The sequence below is a fragment of the Acipenser ruthenus genome, chromosome 10, assembly GCF_902713425.1.
Source record: "Acipenser ruthenus chromosome 10, fAciRut3.2 maternal haplotype, whole genome shotgun sequence".
In the NCBI taxonomy this organism is placed as follows: Eukaryota; Metazoa; Chordata; class Actinopteri; order Acipenseriformes; family Acipenseridae; genus Acipenser; species Acipenser ruthenus.
The window spans coordinates 49,184,500-49,200,283 of record NC_081198.1 but is presented as its reverse complement, the minus strand read 5'-3'; the positions used below and the strand labels follow the sequence as shown (position 1 = coordinate 49,200,283).

Genomic DNA, 15,784 nt, shown 5'->3' with positions numbered 1-15,784 from the left:
GACCATGTGAAAATGTACCTGCTGTACTAATCATGACGGCATCATACATATAGAGTAAGAGGGTGAGAGGAGAATGATGAACTAAAAAATGTTTGGGAGGGTTACCAAGGGGGATTCATTCCTTTAAAAAAACTTTGACATTCTGGGCCAGATCCCCAAATGAGTAGTTTACAAGCCCTGAAAAGCAAGTAGCTAGAAGGCTGGTAATATTTTGTGCGTGTGTCTCATGTCTTCCAGTAAAGGCGTCTTCATTGGCAGGCAAGCGTGGGGTGTGCCGTGCATTTGGATGTGCTTCGGGATCTTCACAATGTCTCTGGGAAACAAGATTTAGAGCTGCTGGCAGCGAGTGTAACACACTGGATTTCACAAGATCTGCTCCCAGCAGTCCTGCACAGACTATCTATCATGCCGTCATTGTCTACTTGACTTAGTTTGATTGTTTTACTATAGCTGAATTAAAGAACTGAGGAACTGGTGTGGCCTTCGAGGACTGGAGCTGAGTACCGCTGACGGAGGGCAAGGTGCTGTAGGTTATCTCCCTCTGCATCACCACACCCATAACTGCTTACTGCTTGTACCATCTGCAGAAAACAGTCCAATCCACAGCCAGGTGTTATCAAAAGCTCAAAGACCATTGCTGGTTTAATAGAATTGTATAATTCACCTATGTTCACTATCACCCTGATTAGTAGATTGCTTTCATGTTTGTTGTTGGGTTTTTTTTTGTTTGTTCAGCAGCATCAGAACCAGTAGTTGGTGCCTCCCATTGTGCCAATCTGCAATCCTGGTTTAATCCCAGTCCCGGACGATGGGGATGGGAACGGATGTTAAACTAGTCAAGCTTCATCGTATTGACCTGAAGAAGGCTGGTTATATAAACCCACAGGACTGTCTGTTAAGAGGCCGCATAGCGTGGCTCACCATGGCGTTTAAAGGTGCTGCAGTTTCACATTTGCCTGACGCAGCACAAGGCAGTTCTCTTGCAGAGGAGTGTAAATTATCATTGCTTCTACCAAGCATCGGCAATGCACACGGACATGAGACACCAGGAACCGCTGCAGTGCCAGGCTTACAAACAGCACGTTTTTGGTTTTTTTGTAGATCATTTAATTCCTTTTTTTGTACATCATCCTCATCAGTATCATTTTTTTTAGGTTTAGGGTTATTTTACAGTAATATGGAGCTGCATTGTTTTACATTATTTTTAGCTAGGCACACCCTTTAATCAGCTAGGTTAATCCTAAAGATCAGTGCTCACTCGTTTCCAAGCATGCCTTTCAGTGCAGCCTCTCCAGCACATCCAGCAATATGTGAAACCATGTTTAATGAATGACAGCTTAATGAAAGAAGGCTTACTGCCCTATTTCCAGGGAACATGTAAACATGCATTTCAGAAAATAATACTGAGCTTTTTATTATTAATATTCATCAGCACCTTGAATTAGCAGTAAGCACAAGAGAGACTGAAGAAGTATGCAGTGTGCATTCTAATCCCAGCGGCCCCCTTGTCTGTGTGTGAAGGGCACTCAGCCCTTGCTGGTCTTGGGTCAGAGGTCTGGGCTGTGCAGAAAGAGAGGAGAGATGCTGAATTGCGCACTCTCTCTGCTGCGAGGTTAGAGCTGCAATGCTGGAACCATGCCAGGCTTAGCTGCGTTAAAGAGCTCAGCTCGGCTGTCACCCGAAAAGGCCAGCATACAAACCAGATCACCCCAGCAGATTCGCTCCAGCCCGGCACACAGGACCGTCTGTTAGGACACTGAACAACTTACTTCAGCCACACTATAGCATAGAGGGGATCTGATATAAAAGAACAGGTAATGAGTGTCAGGGGTGCAAAAACAAGTGTCCCTTTGTCCGAGAAAGCAGTCTACTAAATTCAATTTCATCTATGTCTGATGCCACTGCTGTTTGTCACTGATGGGTTTCAACAGGACACCTGTAACCCCTTCCCCCCCAGTAAACAAAAAAAAATACAGAACTGCCATTCCCTTATAGAAGTTCCTCATAGTAAAAGCATACAAAAGTGTAACAAGGCACATCGAAGGCATGGTAAAGCGTAGGTAACACCCAGAGAGGTATGAAGGTACAAAGAGGCTTCGCTCTTATGTCATTCACTTCCACTTTCTAATAAGAAAGATCCTTTTGCTGTTACTGTAACACTAACACTTCCTATAACCATAATCTTAACTCTAATACAACCCTAACCATAACACTAATCCTTACCTCAACCCTATAACTCTAACTGTAACCCTAACTCCAACCCTAACCCTAGCCCTTACGCCAGCCAGAACTCTAACCCTAACCCTAACCTCAAGAACCTACAACTAGAGGAAGATTCTTTCCACAGATCTCTTCATTCTAACAGGAGACCTATCCAAATACTGTAAGCTCATTTCACTGTTACTCACACTAACCATAACCCTAATCCACGGGTTGTGGTCACTCCTAATTCTCAAAAATCCATCTTGAGTTACTCAAGAACTTGCAACCTTTTATACTGTGACACTTTCCATGTGGACAACCAAGCAACTACATTCAGATTGAAAAGACGTAGCCCTGACCCTATCCAAGTCCATGTACAGCCTTCTGCCCCATTTCACTAAGCAGTTCAGCTTTTAGATGCAGTTACGATAGTGCACCTCAAGAAGGCTCCAGATAGCATGGCAGAGAGACAGGAATGCAGACCTCATGTCTGATTAGGGAAGATGGGGCACATTTTCAATCTTTACCACAAATCTGATGCATTTTAAGACAGACAGACAGACAGACAGACAGTGCACTTCAATTGAATTATAAGGACAGCTACATTTCATCAAGGAGGCCAGGCAATGTTATTGGCCTGGCAGTCTCTTTAACAGGGCCAGACAGAGGCTGCATTACAAGAGATAGGATGCACTCATGACACTGTCACACTCTGCCTGTCGCTCTCTCTCCTCATTATCAGCGGCACTCTTCTTGTGAGTATGATAGCCTTGCCATTCCAGACTGACTTCACAGCAACCTTAATAGCATTCTGCATACCTCATACCTCAAAGACAGGGGAGTTAGGACCTATTCCCAAGGATGCATCTTGTGTGCATCTTTCATCTTTGCATACTTCTCGCTGAACATTTCACACAAACAAATCACCTAGTTGCCTTCCCACATACTTCAACCCACATGAATTCATACTGCAGTTAAGATTTACTGTACAGTATCGGGATCTTCAATTGCATTCAATGCAGCTAAACAGCTGTCAGTTTAATAGCTGCAGGCATGTGTTCCCATCTAATGCAACAGCTGTCATCCATCCAGTGTGCATTCCACCAATCCGAAGACACTATGGCAGGGATTTCCCATTCTCGCAAGGCAACAGGCTTCCAAGATAATATTGGTTGGTTGCTGCATGATGTTAATTTGATGACATCGATGGCCTTCGTCAAAGTGAGTGCTTTTACAAAAACTGCTTTAACAATGTTTAACTGGTGAACTGTTACAGTGACTGACTGCTGGACTGGCTCCAAAGTTAGAGAGACTAACTAGAGGACATTTGTGGGTTTAAGTTCTTCATTTTCTGTTCTGAACTTAAACAAATTGTGTGAGTGTGTGTCGAGGTTGAAGTAGAGCACTACAGATAGCTGGATTAGCAACAGCTAGACTGTGCAGGATGGTTTGGAGAAATGTGTAGCTGCAGGCTAATAAATACCCATCCCTCAAATACACACCCTGGATGCTTTATTAGGACCTGTATACCCATTGGATTTGGTATCACCCAGAATTAGAGATGCATATTCGGCTGATATTGTGATGTGGCTATAAAGCCGTGGGGGCAGCACAATTGCAAACAGTCTAATTTATCAAACCCTGCCCTAATCAAGCACCCTTGACAACTTCCCACATGACACAACCCTTCTCTCCTGTGTATGTGGATGAGTGTGGGTGAGCCATGAGAGTAGTCCATACCCGATCAGAAACTACCATCTATGGTTGCTAAGGAATAAGACAAATACAATTAAATTAAACATGTCTACTGGCGCCAGAATTTAATGTTTGAATGGTACCCTGGTGCTAAAATCTAGCGCCATAGCGCCACATTTGCACCCCTGTGGGTGCATCTCGAGCAGGTGCCACAGCAGCAAGGGCAGTCATACTGGTTAGGCTGCTCCATGACAATCGTCATTAGAGTGAATCAGCAATGGCAAAGAGAAAGCGGTCACAAAGAGAGAGGGCTGTGGCCGTAAACAGTAAGGGAAAGACACAGGGAAAGGAAAATGTGTCCCCTTTTTCTTACACTGCTCAATTTGTTGAAGCTTTGGGCATCAGCCAAGCATAAATTGCCATCTCCGAGAAGTTAAAACAAAGTGCTGTCTCTTGGGGCTCTAAAATGATCCCAGTGCAGTAGTTACAATAACAGAAGAATACGATAACAGCCATTCAGAAGCACCCAAATACTGGTGCCAAGAGCAACTTTGTTTAGAGCACCGGCACCAGCACTGGCACCACCAATGGCACCAGCACCAGCACCACCACCGGCACCACCACCACCACCGGCACCAGCACCACTACCGGCACCACCATCGGCACCAGCACCAGCACCACCACCACCACCACCGGCACCAGCACCACCATCGGCACCAGCACCATCACCAGCACTAGCACAACTACAACTCTGGCCAAAAGTTTATCATCCCCTAGAATTTCAGGATTAAGACATCATTTAAAAAAAATAAAAAATAATAATATATGAACATAACGTAGATCTTTTATTCAACATCAAAGAAACTACAAAATGATATTGCAAAAGTCTACCACAAACCATAATAGTAGTACAGTGTTTCATGTTAGATTATGAAATGTCACATTTTTCAATTTGTCAGTTTTTTTAAGCATATGGAAAACTACAAAGTGGTATGCAATTAAGTATGTTAATATGTGACATTATTCAGCACAACTAGTTAATTATTTAATTAGTTAATTATTTTAAAACTTTTGGCCAGAGTCAGGGCTACCTAGCAGGCAGTCTCGCTCTCAGGTGAGGTCAAGGATTGTGCAGAGGTTAGATAAACTGCACATGAAAGCGTATATATTTGGTGTGGGGGTTGGGATGGTTTGCAGATTTGGTATATATTTGTATCAGGGCAGGTATTTTTAGTTTGAATCCCTGTATTGGGTCTGGTTCCCCTCCAACAGGCAGACTGAACAGATTGCAGGGGCACTTAAAACATACAAACCGGGTGAAAACGTGGCCAGGCCAGATTGGATCACTGAGTGCCAATTTAGCCTGACCAAATGTTTTTGTTAGTCAGTGTTTAACTGCAGCTCCTGCCTTTGTTACTCTTGTCATTATCCAGCCTTGACTATTGGCTACACTATCACACAGCCGCAGACCTATTGACAGCAGTTATTTAGATTGCTAAAGTAGGGCTCTTTCTTTATCAATTAAAATCAAACAACAAATGTTTGTAAAAGCCAGGAAGGGTTTGGCTTGAATTATTGAAATCACTGCATCATACAAATCCATTGAATAGATCCAATCTCTTTAAATGTTGAGACACATCTCAGAGTCTGTCACATCACATTATCTCCTGGAGAGATAAGTATATACTGTATTAAGAACTGGACCGAGTTGACATTTTCCACAACCCCTTGAAACCTCTAATGCTACACAGAAAACAAATAATGAAATGACTAAATTGTTAAATCAAAGTCACCAAAACACCCAGCAATAGCTCACATTCGTTAACTTTGTGGCCCAAGGCTAAGTAAGCTGCATTCATTTATCTGAGAGATCGGCAGTTAGTTAAACGCTGCCTAGCATACAAATAGCTCATTTAACAACCTGCCATGTCAATGAGTCAATGCAAACGGCGCTGAGGAGAGTACCGAACACCAGGAGCGAGCGCGGCACAAACAATATCCAAGAGAAACAGAAAAGCACGTCAACTCTGTTCCACTTTACTGAAGACTTCATGGTAACTGCAATTTGAGGTCACTGTGAGCTACTACAGTGTGTGCATTTCCATTGCAGTTAAAATTTAAATGGGTACTTTTAATTGGTCAGTAAGCAGGCAAGGGATGATAACACTTTAGGGTTACACCTATGGTTACCAGTTATTGATTAATGTAGTCTGTGTGTCTATGTGCATGCGTGTGTTTGTGTTCACAGGTTCATATTCTTATTTCAGACAGGATGGAAGTGATTGAATGTTCAAAGAAGATGCTGCTCAAGCCACACTACGGCATTCCTCTACAATTTGCAAGGTAAATTGAATTGTGACAGGTAGACCGGCCGTGGAATAATGTGGATGTACCCTGGTTACATCTGAAGGTTATCCAACCACAGCGACACGTGGGCTGTCTAGAACCGAGCGTAACGTGATCAATCTGCAAAGCCTGCAGTTTCTACCAGCTGTGGTTTTGCACAGGTTAATGACAGTAGGCAGAAGTTGCAGTCTCACTGAACAAGGACTGAATGAACTATCCTGAAAACCTACTATTCCTGATGCAGGGATTCCTGATGCAGGGAGACACAACTGAGACACTGGAAAATGACCATGGCTTGAAACCCACAAAACTACCTTCAATTAAGGATATTTAATGAAATGGTCAGGAGCCAGGAGTTTGGTGTTACAAAAATTTTTCCTGATAAGGTTAAGTTTCAAACATACTATATATAACCATCCTTAACCAAAGGTTTTGCTGGGCCACTAGCCAATGATTCCCAATTTTCTATCGCCTAGAATTTTCTATGCTCCACATGTCTGCAAGTAAATCCCATTTAACGTGAGCCTCCCTAGCCTGCTGTGCTGTGCTGCGATTCACTCTAATCCTGGTTCTGGCTGCGAACCAGGATTCTCACAGCTGCTTCCCAGAAACCTGAATGAGAGGCCGTATGTACAGTACGGGTCTCCTCAAACCTGCCACTCCGACCTCCAGATTATCAGTGAGGAGGAGGGGAGGGAAGTCCTGCAGCCACCACCTTCCTGGTGGGAGAGGAGAGGGGGACTGAGAAATGCTGATTGCTTTGGTGCCTGTGGACCAAACCAACCCAATCCCTTCTTAAAGTCTGCTCTGGTAAATGCAAAGCAAAATGTAAGCATAAAAAATAAATGGTATCTCAAAATACTCACTGTTCCTACAACTTGTGTTAGAAAGTTAGCACTGTAATGGTTTCAAATTCCAATTCTGGACTAACTATTTTCTGTGGTGTTGGCTAAACTCACCCAGGTGGAAAGCCACTCACCAGAGAAGTGCAATGAAAGAAGGGCAGTATGCTGCAGCGACTGGATAACTTGTTATTCAGTAATCAATATATAACACATACACGCACTATTACATACAGTGATAGACTTGTAATGAAAAACAGAGGTCTGCCTGTCAGCACAAACACGTATTCCCCATGCCCGGTCCCTTCCCTGCTTGGTCCTCTGTCTCAGTACCACACACACTGAGCAGTGAATAATTCACAGGCAAGCAGGATAATCACACTGCTGCACACACTGAGCAGGGTGTGCCTGCAGATACAAACAGTGCAACCCTGACTGTCTCTCTGCAACAACACACTAAGCCATGCTTCTAAAGTGCAGTGGAAGACTGACATCCTAGAAGCCCATGTTGAGCACACTATTGGCTCTGTGGGGGATTCCTTTACAATTCCTGTTGATGGCATTGCCCTGAAAAAGAATAAGCACTGTATAGCAGCCCTCCATATCTAGGACCAGAGCTGGAAATGAAGTGGCAATAGGCTTAAGAGGGCAGGAGACACTTGTTCACACAGAGAGTGGACAGGGTGTGGAATGAGCTACCTCGTCATGCTGTTGATTCTGTATCTCTGGGATCCTAGAAGACCTGACATGACAATGTTTTGAAAACTATCACCTGCTAGGACCCAGACAAGCACGGATGGGCCTCCTCTCACTCGGAAATGTTCTTATGTTATTACGTTCTTACATGTTGGTCAGTTGAAATTATTTCAAGGGAAAGTAGTCTGTCCATTCAGAGACTTTTTAAAGTGAGAGGCTCACCAGCATAATCTGGGCTTTTAGAATCCAGTGCAATCTGTGGAGGCATACAGCCAGAGGCAGTGTGAAAGCACCTGCTGAAACACTGGCTCCTCCGGTCTGCATCTATTCCAAACACAGAGCATTCAGAATGGGGAATCCCAGCCATGGAAAGCAAACACATCCTTCAGAATCCCACAGCAGCACTCAAATGAATGCTTGTGGAGTCTAACCAAATGAATGCTTGTGGAGTGTGCCAAGGTAAGAAACAAGCAGTTCAGAAGACAAACATTTTGTCTATTCATTAGTGTAATGCACTCGCATTAAGGGTATTGAAATAGCCCTGGTTGACAGTCAACAAAAACTTTTAGCAGTGTGAGGCATGTTCCATTAATTGCATGCCTACATTGTCCGGACAAACGCTGAGCTGTCTGCATAACAAAGACCCCTCTCACAACCTCAGTCTGCCAGTCTCCTCGATCCTGTTAATGAAGTCTACAGTAAATAAACAGGCTGAGAACCACAACATTGCTGCTTACACTCCAGCAGACCACTCCATTGCCAAGCACATGCTTTTCTGCTCAGTACGACAGCAATGTTAGGATGGGCAACACTTGTGTGAAAATATCCATCTGAATGTCATCATTAACCCTCTGGGGGTGGATAAAAAAGCATTCTTCTAGTCTTTATATGGGGACATATGGAAGACACAAATGCATGATGACCTCATATGAGGATGCCATTTTACTCTCGTATAAAGCAATGGAAACATTGTTTAGCACATTTTCAATGAAAAATACATTTATGATGGGTCCCTAACTACTTTTTCCCCGCTATTTTCAATATTTCATGCACAAAATGGTTAATGGAATCTGAAAAATTCTGCATCACCTTATGAATATAAAATCACGTCCTTATCCAAAATCGCTGTATGTCTTTTCTATACAGTAGCTGCCTGGTGCTGTATCATATGTCTATTAAGACAGGTGCTCGTTGACTTGTGGCCAGGCTCTTGACCTGCCTGTGCTACTCTGCGGGCAACTCTGCTCCTGCAGCTGATCTGAACTGAGAGCTGGTCATGCTGGATCAAGAGAAAACAAACAACCAAACATTCACCTGCTTTTCATTGATCAGTTTTTCAGTAAGTCTTATGCCAGTTGTTTGCAGTGCATCTTGCATTGGATTGTGGAGCTGCCCTGCAGGTCACAACGCCTCGTTTGCTATTAAGTGCTTTGTGATATCTGAGCATCACAGGCACTCTGAAAGTGACTTTTGGTTTGTTTGTGTTGCTGTTACATGCAATCTTTTCCCCCCTGTAGTTTAGGATTAGGTGCTGACACAGCAGCGTTCTTACAGAACCATCGTGTGAACACTGTGCACATTTCCTGTTTTAACTGGGTAAACTAATGTAGCTTTACCCATTCACTAAACATTAATTTATTTCTAATGTGATACTTCATCCTAAAACACTGCCTTGTATTTAAAGACATGAAGCAACCTGATACGAGTGACCAGCAACGTGCAGAGGACATTAAAAGGGCAGGGGCTCATTGAGAAAAAAGGCACTTTTCAAGTATCGCATGACTGAGAAAAGGGGCACTTTTGGGGCATAAGGGCAGGAAGGCAGGGGCTTAAAACCACCCAGCCACCCCCCTGTGCATGTCACTGCCAGTGATGTACATACAGACACACCCAGGGATGCAGTTAGTAGTACTGAAGATTACGTGATGAAATGTTTGAAGATACGTGATCGTTTGTCTGAATCCTGTTCTGCAGACCCCTCTCCATTGTGCTGTTCTAATGATTGCAAGAAGCAGGTTCATTCAGGTGTCAATGTGAGGAATACTTCATCATGCAATCTCACAGCAGCTCAAAACAGGAAAAGACTGTGGGACTTGGGACTGGACGGGGGTCAAAGATCTCAAACCTTCTGAACCATCAATCAACACGTGTACAGTACATGTGTTCAAGTCGTCTGGAGAGTTACATTTTTGGAAAACTAAAAGAAAACAGTTAATCCAACAGCAATGTATCTGAAAACTGTGTTTCTATGACTTTCAAAACCAGAATCACTTACCTGCAAAAACACCAGAATAAACGCTTGCTGGCATTTTAAACCCCGACCCTCTTATGCACCCGTCGTACTCTTTACTTTTAATTGTTGGGCTCAACAGGAACGCATGAGAGCTCAGCAACAATGAGTTCATCCCATTGCACAGCAGTACTGGGCTCCCTGTAACATCAAGACCCTCTATTAGCTTTCCAGGTCCATGTGTGCTTGGTTAACCCTCTGCAGGACTCCACCATTGCTCGTTTCCAATTGCACCCGGCTGAACACTCGTCCCATTCCCTCTCTTTGCGTTTTTTAACACGTGTAAAATTGCATCAAATCCAAAAGATTGTTTCTAAATTCAATGCATCACTGTAACACTATAGTCAATGGCGTGCACAGGAGGGGGGGTGGGGGGTGGGGGGGTTGGGGGTGGGGGGCGCTTCCCTGATTAATCATCTTACTAAAGCATGGCTAAAGATACCTTGCAGGTTAGACAGCTCAGACGTTGTTCCTGTCTGAACGATTTATATATCAACTCAAAAGTGATCAAACAAAATCAAATACAGTTTTTAATTAATATTAATTGTTTCTTGAGAACTGCAGAGAGTTCAATTAAAACAATGGTCATTTTAATATAAAGACTCTTTATATTATGACAGAAATTGACAGGCAGTCAGAGTAACTGTGACTTTAATATGAATACCTCCCAAAAACATCTCTGTTAACTGACATGAATCACAAACACTTGTTCGTTATTGTTCGAGCCAAGTACTGTACATAACTTTCATTTAAAAAAAAACAAAAAAAATAAAACTTTTGGACAAAGTTGAAGAGGATGAATAAATGAAATGAGGTACAATGTATACATGGCTTGGACAAAAGCAAACCTATTGAAACTATTGAAGCAGCAGGCTTCACAGACCCTGAGTAGCACTGACCTCCGAACACCTCACCTAAAGTAACATTGGCTAGTCCCTGATTAGTGTTAATCCGGGTCTGGAAATCAACTGCAAGACTTTACCGAAACTGGAGACACACCACGCTATTTCATCTAATTAGTGTCAATCCAACATTATTGTGCCACAGTATTTCTAGTCTAGACCAATGTGAAGGCAGCAAGCTCAACTGGACCCAACTGGAATAGATTTTGAAAACTGTGAATATTAAAATGCAACTGACAAGTGTCTGAGAATGTAAATGTGGATAAAAGACAGCGACACAGACAGATAGATTGATTCTGTAGCCTGCTAGATAGATACACAGATAGATCAATAGATATCAAGATAGCTACATAGTGACATACTGACACTGCAGCTAGCTGTAGATAGATAGACAGATAGATAGATGGATAGATAGATAGATAGATAGATACTTGTTTTGCAAAGAAAGCCTCCCATCCACTGATTGCTATTAAATATAGATGGATCACCATATGGTGCATAATCATTTAATACTGGCGTACACCAGCACTTTTTACTCCTCCACTCCTCGATTTTATCGGTAAACGTGCGGACTGGTGACGTGGTGACATGAGGGGCCTCGCTGGCTACTCCACTTCTTACCTCACGGTATACTGATGAAGTTTATTTGCAGGCCCCTCCAGAGTGCTGTATTATTTACAGTAATAACAAGCCAGGGCTGTCATATCTGAACGCGAGACTCACTCGTCCTAGTATTCAGCATAGCAGTAAAACTTCCGCTGCAACACTGCACAGTGTGACATTCATTTGTGTCTGAACGAAAGAACGGCTGTTATGATGTTACTGAGGCAGTATACACAACCGTGATTTTACTGGATTTATTGACTTCCATTTTTTTTTTTTTTTTTTGCAACATTTTCAATAATTATGCAAATGTTCAGAATAATTATGAATCCAGGCCTTTCATCATCATACTGTACCGTTCCCAGAAAACTTGACAGAAATGGATGTACCGGTGTGCTTTCTTATTCTGAGGAACAGAGAAAAGACAGATGCGAGAACTGCTGTTTCTATAAATTAATATATTCCTATTCATAATAGTCACTATGTATTTACACTTGTATTTAGTCGTAAAAAAGTGACCACATTAAAAAATAACAGTCCTTTTTGTACCGTTTTTTTAAAACGAAAGCCTTATAGCCTAAATACAGCACACTAGACTTAAACATATCACCCACGCAAAAAGGCAATTATTAAAGACTTCAATTTGAACAGATACTCGCGAAAATATGATTATCATAAACAAAATGTCATATTGTTGGTCAGCTTTATCCCAAAATACAATATAGAAAGAAAGAAAAATGCAAATTAAAATGGAATAAATCACAAGGACTGCGTAACCTGCATGAGGAACTGGTACGTCTGTAGGTACCACAATGCGAAACTGTCTACTTACCCAAGCGAATAACAAGAATACTCAGTGCAACACTTAAAGGTTTTAAGGAATCGTCCGAATAAAACAATGTTTTTCTTCTTCTTCTTTTGTGTAAACCCAGCAGTGCCAGTTTTGAACCACAGGTCTTGTATCTCAGGATCCATCCATCAGCTGTTTTTGAATCACGGCTGTTGTCGTGCTGCACTGTACTATGTAACACTCCCTTTTGTCCAGGCACGGAGTTTAGGAGGGGTTTACGAAGCAATTCCGAGGTATTCCGAGGATTCTCCTCTTTTGGGGGTTTGTAATTTTAACCAACCTTCTTTAGGTGCGAGATATCTTCTACAACTCGGCTCCCTGAGACACCTCATTTCTTATTTATTTAAATCCTTGCATCCGCTTCTCTCCTAGTTTCCGCTGCAGCACCAACATCACCCTCATAGTACGAGATTAATTTCGAGCAGCAATGTTTTCTTGTCTTAGTAGTTTAATATTTCTCCTCTCTGTCCCACGCTACTCGCGTCGGTCCTTTATAATACGATACAACCCAAGCGCTCATGTAATTATTTTGTCCGGGACAACGTAACTCTTTCAATTTAAAACATGCTGTGCTGTGCTAGTAGAAAAGAACAAGGGGCTTTTGGGGTGGATGATATCAAAGACAAAGTAAAATACACATCGTCCGATTTTCGTTATGACATCTCGCTGGCTGGACTCAAGGGTGCATTCCAAACGTCACGGCGTTAGTATAGGCAAGCAGTCAGGCGTGTTCTTTTCATGTTCAGTGTTATTGCGCTGCTGCTGGTGGTTATATAAATAACGTGAATGTCCCGGCTGGGGGGGCAGTATTCAGAGTCGAGTTTCAGCTGGATTGAAACGTGTTTCCTCTGCGCCAGTGTACCCCGCTGTGTACAGTGCTGGTGGGAATGAGCTAGCGCTGATTACAGTACCAACAATATATATACACTGCACAGACTAGTAAAGGAAGTCAATCGCATACAAGCGAGCTCATAAAATCCGAATAGGCTATTAGCAACTATACAAAAATACAAATGCATTTAACAAACATCTACGTTTTAGGGAGAACACATCATATCTGTATGTTATTTAAAATCGTTGATGTGCTTTTTGTATTATTTTCTTTAATGCATTATTCAGTTTTATGATACCTGTGTAGGACATACACACACACACACAAGTAGGGCTTGAAGTTTTCAGGTTTTATTTTTAATCAAATGAAGTCCCTTTAAACAAATTGAGCTGATTCTGTTTTATAATTAAACTCAGAAAAAAATCTGTTAATTACAAAACAATCTTTGTTTTTATCATATCTTGGCTGAGCCTAATTCTGGTCCTCTTAATTTTATTCAAACAGAGCTGACAAATTACGTAATTTGTTCATCCCCGACCCTACTTTTAACTCGCATTTCATTTTTGCAGTCGCCTAATTTAACGTTGTGTTTTTGTTATTTTCCCCACTAGTTTAACAGAGATGTCCTGACAGATTTTTTGAGGCATAAAAATGAATACCTAGTGCGGAGTGTACACTGATAGCAAGTCCTTCAGGCGCCTGCTATGAGTATTTCGCCAAACATACCACAAAGCATTTTGGGATATTGGAGGATACACAAAAAATGTAGTTTGTTATTACAGCGTCCACACTTCTGATAAACCGCACTACCTGATGCGATCTAATTAGACTACCTCCTGAGGTGATCTCGAGTACGGTATTAAATGCTGCGTAGTGTGGACGCAAACCGTATTTAGCACTTTTAAGCCGGCTTAAATGCAACTAATACGGTTCATAGTGTGGACAGGGCCTAACTGTGTGTATTACAACAGGCACTAACTCAACCGCAGGTGGTGCTCAGTGGATATCTGTGCAACTAATGGTGTCATTGTTTATCAGACATTTCCTTGTGATAAACATGGCGATATATATATATATATATATATATATATATATATATATATATATATATATATATATATATATATATATATTCCCACCGATACCGAAAGTCTCATTTGTGTTTTGACACACCAGGAAATGTCTCAGTAAATGACAAAGACGCATATACGACTCCTTATACATGTGTAATTTTTTTAATCCAGTCATTTGGAAACCACTCAGCCTTCTGGTCGTAAGGTCGCCCAAATGTTTCGATCTACCGTCATATGGTGCTGCAGAACTGTATTTAGCACTACTAGCAGTGCAGAAAAAGCAAAACGGCGTCTCTGCTGGTTTTGCAAAGAGCATAGCTGTGCTTGACGAGCTCTCGATCGATTACGTACAGTACACTTTCTTCCAAAAGCATAAACAAAAACATCCTCCATGTTGTCACACAAAACCTCACGACCGGCACTTAATGTTGGCCCGGGTTCAGTGGTTTGTTTAAACAGGGAGTGCACTCACTTCAGTAATGAAAGGTGTGTGTGTACAACAGAAAAAAAAAACCGCAGCGAGTGACGTTTGTAAATACGGTTCTCGAGCCAACTGCAGTGTGTGTGTACGTACTAGCTAGCGAGTAGGGAGAAGTGGGACTGGAGTCCCTGTAACACTGGTGACGCTGCACTGGGTTTCAGTGTGTTTTCGACAGCATACCACCAGAACAACTCAACACCAGAGTTGAATTTTTCTCCTTTTATTATTGTCATAATTATTCTTAGTTTTGTTTTTAAATTCTTATTATTATTCAGACTCGCGCCAGTGTATTTTTAGGAGGCCAGTCCTGGCAACCAAACACAATGCTAACACAATGTTGGTTTGTATTTCCTGTGCTTGTCCATTGAATGAGCATGTCTGTACTCTGAAGACAGCCCAATCAGCGTGCTGCATTAAGACAAGCTTTCAAAAAGAACCTGGCAGTGCAGGAACGATAGGAGCCGTTTCTGTGCAGATGTGCACGCGCTGGCATGTGTAAAAAATTGCGTAATTGTCTGTTTTTCTTAGACATTCAGCATGGACATCATGCTAGGATGCTACTAGACAGAGCAGGTCCAGGTTACCCTCCTCAACATGGTCTCAACTAGAAACGCTGCTGTAGGCAATAAAATGATGAGGCCACTACCAGTAGCAACTTAAATGGACCTAAAGGACTGAGTCAACCATTTCAGTGAAAATTATATGAAAAGGTAAAAATGATACCACTACTGTTCTCAATGGTAACACTAGTGCAGCAATGTGCTGTGTAACTAACAAACCAGCAATCCATTGCAATACCATGCTCCTCTGTTTGTAGCAGTGGGCTAATGTTTCTAGACAAGAGTACTTTGTTCCAGATCCATTGTGTTGTCAGTGCTGGTAACGCTGCTAAAGGTTCGGATATGGTTTCTTCAGGGTAACCCCCTGGTATGCCAGTATTAATTACTAATGCTAGTCCTTCATTACTGGACT

The 15,784-nt window shown here is 42.2% G+C and overlaps 1 protein-coding gene across 3 annotated transcripts in view; it reads right to left on the bottom strand.

Moving 5' to 3' along the window:
* The window catches only part of LOC117407515 (E3 ubiquitin-protein ligase HECW2), a 44,298-nt gene extending 31,083 nt beyond the window's left edge, over positions 1-13,215 (bottom strand). For all 3 annotated transcript variants that reach the window (XM_034012639.3, XM_059032479.1, XM_059032478.1), the window contains exon 1: positions 12,409-13,215. The gene's annotated coding sequence lies outside the window, so the exon portion shown is untranslated. The remainder of the gene's footprint in view (positions 1-12,408) is intronic.
* Between the last annotated feature and the right edge of the window lie 2,569 nt (positions 13,216-15,784).